The sequence below is a fragment of the Pelmatolapia mariae genome, linkage group LG9 (assembly GCF_036321145.2).
Source record: "Pelmatolapia mariae isolate MD_Pm_ZW linkage group LG9, Pm_UMD_F_2, whole genome shotgun sequence".
Taxonomy (NCBI): Eukaryota; Metazoa; Chordata; class Actinopteri; order Cichliformes; family Cichlidae; genus Pelmatolapia; species Pelmatolapia mariae.
Window position 1 is genome coordinate 11,133,794 of NC_086235.1, and position 12,292 is coordinate 11,146,085.

The window sequence follows — 12,292 nt, forward strand, 5'->3', positions numbered from 1 at the left end:
CAAACATCCAAACCTGGCTGAAATCAAGACATGCCACCAGAACAGTCCACCACTCTATTTCTGATGTTTCTGATGAAAACCAAACCTGGAAACCAATATTTACTCACGTATTGGGAAAGAATAAACATAACTGATATTTATAAATATTAGACTATCTAGAACAATGACTAACTTTAACTTGAAGTGTATGCGTTGCAATGAATTTTATGGTAGATGTTCATAAATGTGATGCAGACAGCTTTGGTGATGTAGCGAGTGAACATTAAGGTGTCAGTTTGTAAACATGTACAGACGCTCTGATAGCAACATCTACCGTCTGAATGGTGATAAAAGACTTTTCAGTTACTTGAGGCTTTCCACCAGGTTATTTGAGGCTGTATGTCTCCCTGAGAGTTGCCCTCAAGCCTGCATAATCAATTTTAAGTTGTAGCTTCCATGTTATTGCTACATCTGCTTTCTTGCTAGGAGAAACCCCCCTCACTAGTTTAAACCCATTTCCACTAACAGCGACTTGAGAAGACTAAGACATCACCTTTGATCTTTAAAATTGACCCTCCATTGAATTCATTGTTTCATTCATTTTTCATAAACAAGAAGCATCTTGGAATTTTAATTTGGTGTAGTCTAATATAGAGGTACTGGTAATAACCTGTTTAAATATGGTGGTGTTTTTTGTGTGTTGCATACTGTTCTACATACTGATTAGGGAAAGGTAACACATTGTCTCTCTTGAAAATATCTTCAAGAATCATCTGTTTTTCAGCTCAGAATCAAGAGTTGATTCCCAACCACACACACACACACACACACCTCATCATTGCTGATAATAGGAATTACACCCCCCCATAAAAAAAAAAACAAAGACAAAAAAAAAAACAAATATGTATGTATGTACATGTATTGATCATTGTACTATTTATGTGAAGGAATAGGATGATGTGATGTTTGTGTTTTTTAGTCATTTTAATAATTAGGAATTTTCATTTATCTAGTCAATAGCAATACGGTGGAAATAAAATTGGCCAATGACCCGTTTGGCTTTGGCCACTTATTCCTTAAAATAATGACTAAAAGACTTAATTATAACCTGGAAATGTGAGGTTTCAGAGAAGTCCATATTTATGAGGCGGGATGGCTCTAAAGTAATACATCACTATGTTGCCACATGGGAAATAAAGGATCCAGTAGTTATGGTGCCTGAACAATACTATGAAATAAAAGAATTTCTCAGCTTTTGCTGCTTTGATTTTCCCCACTCCATCATAAATCTGTCTCTCTAAAGTCCCCCAGTTTTATGGAAGTGCATTACCAAATCACTTGAGTACTTCTTTAACAAAGGGACCACATTTTTTATACTCTGCTTTTAGGCTATGAAAAGTCACACTGGTAAACAGCTGTTAAAAGAAAAAGAAAAAAACCTTTAGAAGATTGTCTTCTTAATAGGAACTGTTCCTAGGTATATCATATGGTAGAGTAACAAGTGCAACACAAAGGATGAAGTTACCTCATGCCATCAAAACTTGACAGAGCAGGTGACAGGAAAAATAGTTCTCTTGAGACAAGACAACGACAACTGGTGCCGTTTCCTTGAAGGCACACATGAGTGAGCTTTGCCCGTCAAAATGTCAGCAGCTTCAGATGATGAAATCACACCAGATGAAGATAGCCATATCAGTTCAATGCGAATGACATAGTTTAGCTTTACATTGTTTAATGTGATGGCAACTTTGCAGAACTGTACAATTTGTTAGCTTACCTATAACCTATATCTTCGGTTATAGGTGACCTCCTTGGGCAGTCCTGCAGGATTTTCTGCAGCATATGAAAGTGCAGTTGTACCATATGCATCTATGAGTACACTGTATTTACTTTGGTATGTCACGACATCTTTAACTCATCTTTAAAATCCCAGAGAGTTAACTCAGGTGATTATCCTGGGTGGTCAGCAAACACCAACTTGTGTAGCATAAAACATATATGGATTACTGATTTGTGATTTTAATGATCAAACCTAATTGAAAGATTGCCTTCCTATAAAACATTTTTTTGAAGAAAGACAACATGTAAAAGAAAATACACCTAAAACACCAGAGAGACTCAGATATTGAGGTTTTGCACACAGGTGACCGCTAAACACATTATATTAATTCGAGACCAAAAACTCACCCCAACCAGTTAATGAGTTTTTGCTAGAGGTTGATGGCAGTCACTGGGAAGCTGATTGCTAAAGCACCAGTCACAGAGGCCTAGAGACTAGTTTGTAATCCCCTGGGAACAACCACTGACTAAGTAAAATTACTTATTTCCTTACTGGTCGGCAAAAACCTCCTAATATTTGCTGGTGTCGCCAGTAGATTACTGAGACTGCCCATAATTTGAAAACAATGACTTTACAAGCGCTCCACTTTCTACTTGCCGAACAATATTGTAAAGTGCAACACAAACCAAAAACAAAGACTGTTTGAGTTCACAGTAAGTTTGAAGTTGTCTTGAAATGTGTTTGCTGTGCTGAGGTGTAAATGTTGCTTTTCAAGTGTTGTAGCGGTTTTTTAAGTTTTATGTTTATTCATTAGAAAGAGTTTGCAAACAAGCAGGCAGCTGCTACAACACAAATTATATGGGAATCAGATAGTTATGAAACAGCAATCATAAGCAGGTTTTCGACAGCAACCACCAGGAACCACTCGCCACCAACTTGTAGAGTCAAGCTGAACCCACTATTCCCTAGCAACCCTAGTTATGGCTGTATTACATTCAATATGGCAGACAATCATTGAGCCATGTGGGTGTGACATCAAGTGAGAAACCTCTACACCACTGCCTCTGCAGCAGAAACCTGCATCAAACCTTATATTCATTAAACCCACAATGGTCTCATCCAACACATCATATAAATATCTTAATCATCAAGATATACAGTCTTAGATATTTGTTCTCCTTGGTTCTACAATGCCACTGCCAAACCATGAACATATTATACCTAATAGCATTCAAAGAGAAATAACCAGAAATGTTTTGTACAAAAGAAGAAAAATTAAAATGCCACTACTAATACCACACAAAAAAGATCCTTATTTGTATTTGTTTATCTTATACATTAACATGTAGAATATGAAGACTGGTGCAACAATGCTTTGACTTATGTTAACAAAAGAAAAACATTCAAAACTATAAATGGTTCATTAAATGTCTTTGCTATATTCTCTAGTCGTAACGATTTTGCCGTTGCTACAGTAAGTTATCAAAACAAATTACTTTTCAAATATACTTTGACTTCTACGCTGACCTTTTATTTTATTTACTGTAAGTGACAAATATCAGACTTCCTTCATTGCACAGAGGAATATTGCTAAGCTTAGCTGACAAAAAAAAAAAAAACAACACTGACTGTTTAGTGTCTTTCATTACATTGTGATCTGTAACCTTTTATTGATTTTTTTCCTTAGTTTTCAGAAATACACAACAAGAAAATACAGTCATGCAAATTTTAATTTATTAAAATGAGTCCAAGCATTATTATTTATCCATAAATGAATGAATGTCCCCAGAAGACTGTGCTACAAAATCTGGTAAAAGCCCACAAGGGGAAGTGGACTGTGAAATTTTTATGATAGTGCCAATTTAGTCAATAAAAGCAGATGTATCGCCTGCTGAGCACTCCCATAAGTAAGTGTTCACAGACTGAGTGAAGTGTCATCACTTTGGCTAGGACAGGAGCATCCTCAGGGCTTTTCTTGTGAAACCATCATCCAGCACTTCTTCCTACACATCACGTCACTCCACACAAATGTCACCGTACATTAGAGAGGATTTGTGCCTACCACTGAAGGAAGTTTCTTCCAAAAGTAAAACACTTTGTTAATTAAAATCATTCTTTAGCAGTAGTAAATTAGATCATAATAGAGGAGTGTCTATTCACACCTCAACAGCAGATACCAGGTCTTGGTAGATTTGCTGTAATCTCATCTATAAACTAATGCAGGCTATACTATCTTTTATGTGGTCTGTGGTGTTGTATGCACAGAGAAACTATGAATGAAGTCTTGTGGAGGCTGTACCTCTTCCCAGATAAAAGAACTGCTGTGGTGAAACAGGTCTGGGGAGGGGTCCTGCATTAAGGACAAAGATAGGGACAGAGAAGACAGATCGTTTGAAAGAGGAGTGAGTGAAGCCATCTATGTCCACTGTGAACGACTATCTTTGAACAGAGGCGGTGGCTTACAACACCAACTGTCTGCCATCTATAATCCAGTTTTGAGATCCCTTCACAGATGCCTTAACGCCCACTCACATCCTTCTGAGCTCAGGAAATCGCATGATAGGGTGGGGCTAGGTTTTACAGTGGGTTCACCCGAAACCTTGGCTGATTGTGACCCACACCCGTTTTCACACCTTGGCTCGTGTGATTAGGTAGATCAACAGGAGGGTCCATGACCCTCTTGGGGGACACTCCCATAGGTCTTAAATCTGGGACTCTCCACCAATTGCTCTTAGAACTGAAGAAGCTTCTCATATGAGAAGTTCAAGGAAACTTAAAGAAGTCCAGACACTTTTCTTTCCAATCTCCTTAGAATATATGATCAGTATTTTGAAGATCAAATCTAATTCAGATGTGACAATATAAATTGTTAAATATTATTTTAATATGGCAGAATTAAATCCCCCTACTGTGCTATTACAGAGGTTCCATTTAAACATGAAATATTGTCGAAAATGAAACAACACAAACAAAAGAAAAGAATAAATACATATTCCACTGCAATTATTTCATAAGATGACGTTTTTTCCTGCTTTCCTACAGCTCATCAGCCTTTTTTACCCACATCTGTAAATCTCCTGACACAGAATTCAGTAGGGATGGGTACCGGTGTCCGGTGCCATGATGGCACCGGTTCTGACATAAACAGTAGTAACCAGACCGAAAAGCAGCGCACATTTCGGTGCTTTATTTCGGTGCTTTTTTTTTTCCTGAGCCAGTTCTAGCCAATCATTTTACGTTTCCGAGGATAGTAGGCAGGCCCAGGTACGTACGTTCTTTTAGAGCAGAGCTACAGATTAAAAATGCCCAAGGCGAAGCGGTCAAAAGTCTGACAGTATCACCTTAAAGCACTTGTTGCAGGCTGCTGAGTTTGCATCTTTTGCTGCGAAGTACAGCCAAAGGAGGTAACACCTCGAATCTGATGAAACACCTGGCGACGCATAGCGTTTTTTTTTAAAGCCGAGAAATGCACCGTATTTGATAGCTTGCTGCGAGACCTCACACCGTGCACATCTACTGCGGGTGTGGTGCCTGTTATCGGACCTGGAGTTAGCAACATCTCCCAAAAACCCGAAGAGTAGAGTCCTGGCCCCTAGCCCTGCCAGTGTAGCAGAAATGATGACGGATGATGATGGCAGCAGCAGCCGTTCTTCTCTGCGTGAGTAGTTTAATGTTGTTTGTGTGTAATTCACGTTGAGTACGCTAACCACGTTATTAAATTAATGCATGTAAGGTGAACTAGCAAACACTGTCTTCTTGTTTGATGGCAGATACTCCCTTCACCCTGGCCAAAAAGGCTAAAATGACCAAAAGAAAAAGTGGAAAACAGTTAAACATGAGAGGTTTTTGGACCAATTTTGTGTTTTTTCCATTGTTTAAGCACTGCTTCCAGCCAAGAGTGATACCATATATGCCCTATAGCTGCAGAAAAGGCTAACATTGTTATCTTTTTACAAAAAACAGCTGAACATGAGAGGTTTTTGGACCAATTTTGTGTTCTCCATTCTTTAAGCACCGGTTTGAGCACCGTTTAAGCACCGGCACCGTTTCAAAAGTACCGGTTTGGCACCGGTATCGGATAAAACCTAAACGATACCCATCCCTAGAATTCAGTGACCCTGTTCATTTACTGAAGGTCTGGAGAGTTAGTGAATGTGTGAAAATGACTGGGCTCTGTTTTACAACATCATGGACAACAAGTTCTAACTTGTGAATCATGCAGTGAATGACGGTTGGGTTAGGGTTGATATTTTTTTTTCCCCACTCAGGAGTGTGGTTGTTCGACTCTATCAGCCCATCACAGCTGCTGCTCCATCACTTGACTAACTACACAATGTCAAAAATAGCAACCCTGGTGCATAACCGCAATTCAAAAAGTTGAGATCAGAATCTATCAAACTCACCTTTTCAGAAAATTCTAATGTAGATTAGCAGACACGTGTTTTTTGTAGGAATATTTGTGTATTTTTTTTAGGTGTCACGCGAAAACTAGCACTCAGAATCCTTTTGATTCTCTTGTATTTAGTTAGAGGGAGTTTTCATGCTGAAGCTTGGTGGCATAATGAAAAGTGACATTAGAACAGGATCCAGACCATCCCCCCATGCAGCACAAGTGCTGAAAATGAAGGGGAAGTTTTATATTTGTACTGTATAGTTTCAAGATGCAGTGCTAAAATCAGTGGGGACGATAAAGAAGAATCAGCAGAGGCAGGGATGTATAGTAATGAGGAGGATCAATCCATCAGGTATTTGATGCTAGCCTTGATGAATGAAACATGACATAACCAGTACTGACCAGTGCTGTTTAATTATTGCAAATTCCTTGAGTATTCATTTTCTTGAAAGGAAAACTGATGGCAAATCAACGCCAGGGAGGAACAACTGTACTGTGTGTACTAAATCAAATGATGGTACAAGGTATTGTGTTTACATGCTCCATGGTTTCTAATCAGAGAGAATGGATCTGACATTCACAATATAATAACCCGCAACCCCAATCAGCTTCTGAAAATGATGGAGCTCTATCAAATACATGGCATCATTAATTTACTGCTTTTCTTTCTAGTGAAGCAACAGTTTTGTCAGAATATTACACCCCTGCAGGGAAAATAGAGACACCCGCTGCACCTAACAAGAATCAGAATCCTAAAGGGGAGAAAAAGTGACCGTATAATACTTATCTCCTTTCTTTTGAAATGTCATACCATAATAAATGCCTTTTGGCAAATAAGCAAACTTATTTACGCACAGTACCGTCTACAGAAAAATATTTTATGAATGCATGCAAACGTAACTAAATGGTCTAAATTTAAAAAATTGTAGTATGTCTTCTTAGTTTAAAAGTTGAATTTAAATTTTAAAAAAATTTAAAAATTAAAAAAAAAAAAAAAAAAAGATCTCAATTTAAAGAAACCCATGCTAGAAGGAACACCTGCAGATCAACGAGAGTATTCTGGATTAGTATATAACACAGTACTTTACTTGAGCATCCTGGGGTGTGCACTTCAGGCAAATTTTAGCAAAGTTTATGGAGGTTAGGTAAAATGTTATGCATGAGCTGTCATAATAATTCATGATGTGATAAGAAATTACCAAAATTTAATGTTTCTGTTTACATTTTACAACACGAATGGCTTACTCGCAACACTGGATCTCACTTACAGTAATATACACTGGATCTAGACTATACACATTTTAAATAAGTAGCCAGCTAGTAAAAATGAACAGTTTCAATTAGATGACATTCTAAGGATAAGACTAAGAAGACATACTACAAAAAATATATCCTTTACATATAAAAAAAAGAAAAAACAGCATTTACTTGATCAACACTGCAGTATGACGCCAAAATGAATACATTTTTTAAGTGGAATAAGGATGAATTATTATTGTTCACGGCCTGCAAAAAGAATATTTTCTGCATCATGTTTTTCACAGATATGCATCAGATATTTTACCTATTTTCAGTTTTCATTGCACAAAATACCGCCAAGGTTACCTCATTCCAATAAATGTTTGCTATGTGACTCATTGTTTAATGTATATTGAGGTTCTGTAAACAAGGCGTACTTACATTTTTTCCCCAAATAAGCCCTACAGTATATCTATGCTTAGATTTTACTGAAATTAACCATTTTAATAATTTTATGTTTGAAATGTTACATGCAAATTTAATTTCAGTTATAAAACTAAACTTGCATAACTAACCATATTGCAATTCAGTAGTTCTACAACATTCCAGATCTTTGGCATGTATTGTAATTTTATCCATTCATGTATTCATTCAATTTCCATTTTTCTGAAGTCAGGCTGAGGTAGTAGCAAACTAATCGGAATATTCTAGATGTCCTTCTATATAGTAACCCTTTTCAGTTCCTCCTGGGGACCCTGAAGCATTCTCAGGCTAGATAAGATGTATAATCTCTCCAGCAAGTTTTCGGTGTACCCCAGGATCCCATCGCCTTTTGGCATATTTGGAAAACCTCCAACATCTGCACCTAACACACATTGTAATTAGGTCCCCAAACCACCTCAGACATCCATCCCTCTGGATGTCTGAGCTCCTCACCCTATCTCTAAGGCTGAGCCAGCCGCCATACAGAGGAAGCTCATATCAGCTGCTTGTATTCACAACATCATTCTTTTGGTTATTACCCAGATCTCATGATCATAGGTCAGTTGGATTGATCAACTGGTAAATTGAAAGCTTTCATTCTATTTTTGGAAGATTTTACTTTTACCCTTTTTTATGCTAATTAACAAGCTTTACATGTTTAATAAAATAAAAGCTAATTTATTTTCCAATCTTTAAAGCTTATAATAACTGTTAAGAATCAAAAATAGCTATCTAACAATAATAAATCACTGCAATGCTGTCCTAGGATGGAGATATAGCAGTGGAGGTAAAGCACACTGACAAAGCGCACCCTGCCAGGAGGTTTCTATGTGTCTGCCAGCACCAGAAGGGCTCTTGAGGCCTAAGTACATACAGTACCTTTGTGCACACTGATGAGCATATCACCCATTGGGTGACCATTTATATCCACTGGGTGTTAGCTAACGGCTAGCGAGCTGTCATTCATTCTCCCAATTATTCACTCTTAACCATTCTTTTTCTTCAAAATTACTCCAGAATTTATATAAATATTGTTTTACAAATTTTCCTACATATCTGCATTTTAAGAGTCCAGTGCCTTTTCTCTCAGCCTGCTTTTCAGTCTCTCTGCTTACCATTGCCTCCTTTCTCTCATCTCCTTTTGTCTCTCTGCCTTCAGCATCACATTCTTTCTGTTCATTTCTCTGTGCCCTCCTCTACCATTCATGTTATTTTTTCCTTCTGTATTTATGCCTGTCCATTTCTGTGTGATTCCACACGTGTCTCTCCTGCAAATGTGTGTCAAAAATCATTTTTTGTGTGATTATATAAACCAGTTTAATTCAATCCTTGTGTTCGCATCATTTTAGATCTGAATTATAAAAATGTGTCTAACAGTACCAAAACAACACATATTTATGCATTAATATAAGAAATTAAAGTGATAACATTCGTTTTTGTTGTTAAATTGATCCTATATGTTTCACTGTAATAACCAAGAAACATATGCATTAATCTCTGTGGTAATTAGGCCTCCATTACTTGATTTTGACAACAGACGGATATAATGCAGATACAGTCTCAGGCACAGTGGGCAGTAACCACTCTCCCTTTGCTACCTCCATCACTCTCTTTTTTTTCCTTCATCTCATCAACATGTCCGGTATCTTATGCTTTTGCAGTCTTTCCGGTTCCATCTGTGTCACTGATTGCTGGGTTAATTAATATTTATCAGCAGAATCTTGCAAATAAATGCAAAAAATATAAGGAGCCCTACTCTTTCAAACCTGCTTTTCAACTCCACACACTGAACTGATACTACTGGTTCATTAGTCTGACACTGGATTGATGGAATTATTGCTAGCTTGCAAGCTAGTTAGATTTATTCAGTAACAAGTCAAAGTCATGACAGTCATGCATTGCTTAATGTAGCAGGACCGAATGGGAACCATTTAGATGATTTCTAAGTGTAAGCGGCAGTGAGCTACAAGCAGTCAAATAGTACAATTTTCCAGTTACTAGCATCACATATTGGGAAAATGGGGGTTATATTTATTGATCAAATGAGAGAACTGCTTGTACTGAATAAAGATTTTGTAATAAAGGCAGGATCACCAAAGTAGATGTGACATCTACTCTTTTCTTGTGGTTATATGCTTTCCCTGCAAGTGTGTGAATTAACTGGGATAAGAGATATTCATAGCACAGCCTATATAACATAATTAGAGACAATACAACATGCACAATTACTTTCACATTGTATCACCCCTGAGTTTAGTTGAATCTAGAAATATAACACATTATGACAGGCATTAAAAATTGTATTTCTCCTAAAGAGCTTTTAGCCAAAAACTTTGCATATCTTGGCATGCTGTGCAGTGTGTCCTTAAAAAACTGGACAAGTGAGGGAGAAAATAAGAAGTGGAAGCCTAAAAACTATCTGCAGCAGATGAACAGGACCTTAAAGACACTTAAAACATAAGGAAACAAAAAAAAAAAACCCACACACACACACACACACACACACACACACACACACACACACACACACACACACACACACACACACACACACACAGAAGACCTTGAACCAGACCTGAAAGATAGGTTTAGTTAATCAATTTGTCGTTCAATGAAGCCTCTTCAGAAATGGTCTCAGTGGAAGGGCAGCTGTCAAGAACTCATTCTTCAGTAAAGGAAACAGGTTGAGCTCTGACAAACTGCACAAGAATTGGAGAGATAAGTCCAAATTTTAAATTTTGGGATTTTGGTACCAGTAATATGTATTGACAAGGTGAGGAGAGAGAGGTGCAACAGTGAGTCATTGTAGAGGCTCTATCATGGTTTTGGGCTGCATTTCAGTCAGTGGTGTTGAAGATCTTCTAAAACTTGATGAACTGGAAAAAAGTACCATCAGATTTTGACAATGCATGCAACAAAATCTGGAAACCATCTGATTGGCAACATATTCAGTTTTCAGCATGCATATGACGCAAAACACACAGTAAAAGCACACCTGGATAGAAAAGCATACAAAGGAACTTCAACATTATTGAAGCAGTGTTGGATCATTTTGATAGAGCTCACGAGGTAGAGCAGGCAATGTTCTAACTGGAAAGTTGGTAGTTCGATCTACATGCCAAATATCCTTGGGCAAGATACTTAGAGTATGGATGTGTGTGAATGTTAGATGGAAAGCACAAAGTGCCTGTATGAATGGGTGTTCATACATGCACTGGGTGAATTAGGCAAGTTGTATAAAGTGCTTTGAGTTCTTAGGTAGAGTAGTAAAGCTTTATATAAGAACAATTTCCCTTTTGTTTTCTTTACAGAGAACAAAAAGCAGCCAACATCCAAAAAAGAGCTTTGCCCTTCTAGAAACTGAAGAAGAATTCCTGGAACTAATTAATGAACTAACCCCAAGTATAAGAGTAATAAAAAATAAAAGAAAGCTTCTAAATATTAAAGTTGGTCATAAATCACTGCACCTATTTCCCATTTCTCTAGCAAAGTATATATAAATAAGGGGTGAGTCAACACTTTTGCACAGTACTGGAAAACATTTGGAAATAAGTAAAAAGTCGTCTGATATCTAATTACAATGTAGTAAAGTAAACACAATTTCAGAAAAAAACGATCAAAATTAACTTAATAACAGTGGGTGGATGATGGAAAACTGCTGAAGTGAAAGCATTGAAACACATGATCAAGATGAAGATGAGAGTCTGCCATTCGTAATCTACTGATAGATATAGCCTTTCAATGCCAAACATGAAATCAACATTTAATGTAAGGAAGGTAGGAACAGAAAGCTGCACACTCAAACCTTTTTGCCATTTTGTAAAATATCTTCATATAACCGCAAAAAGCCCCGACAGAAGATGAAATGTGAGCTTTCAGTGCTCAGCTAATGTGGTCTTGTCATTGGCAGAGCTATATCAATAACCTATCTGCAGCTGCAGTTGTTGTGCTAGCACAGCAAACAGTGGGTAGACATCCGCACTTGTGCCTTCCTTTGGGAAGGAGAGGGAAATCAGAGAACTAATCAGCAGCAGCTAGGACTGTGGAGGTGAATGCAAGTGCAACAAGCTCGTGATGCTGATGGGAGCTGACAATGAGAATTGGGAGAGGATCAGGAGACACCCTTACTTAAGCTAGCTGTTTCCTCAGCCTGGAAAACTTTGATTTAATGTAATGGAGTCTTCATCAGGAGGGAAGGAAAAAAAAAACAATGGGAATTTGGAAATTGTTTGCTTGGAAGGCCTGTGAAATTAAGATGAGAAGATTGGAGGGTTTGTTTGTGTGTGTTTATAAGGTAGTGGGGAACTCTGGCTCTGAAAATATGTTTCTATATTTTTCTGAAACAGTTGGGTACAATGCTTGTTCTTGTTCTCTGATGTTTGCAGAGTTGTTTGGGCTGCGTAACAACAGCGTAATTA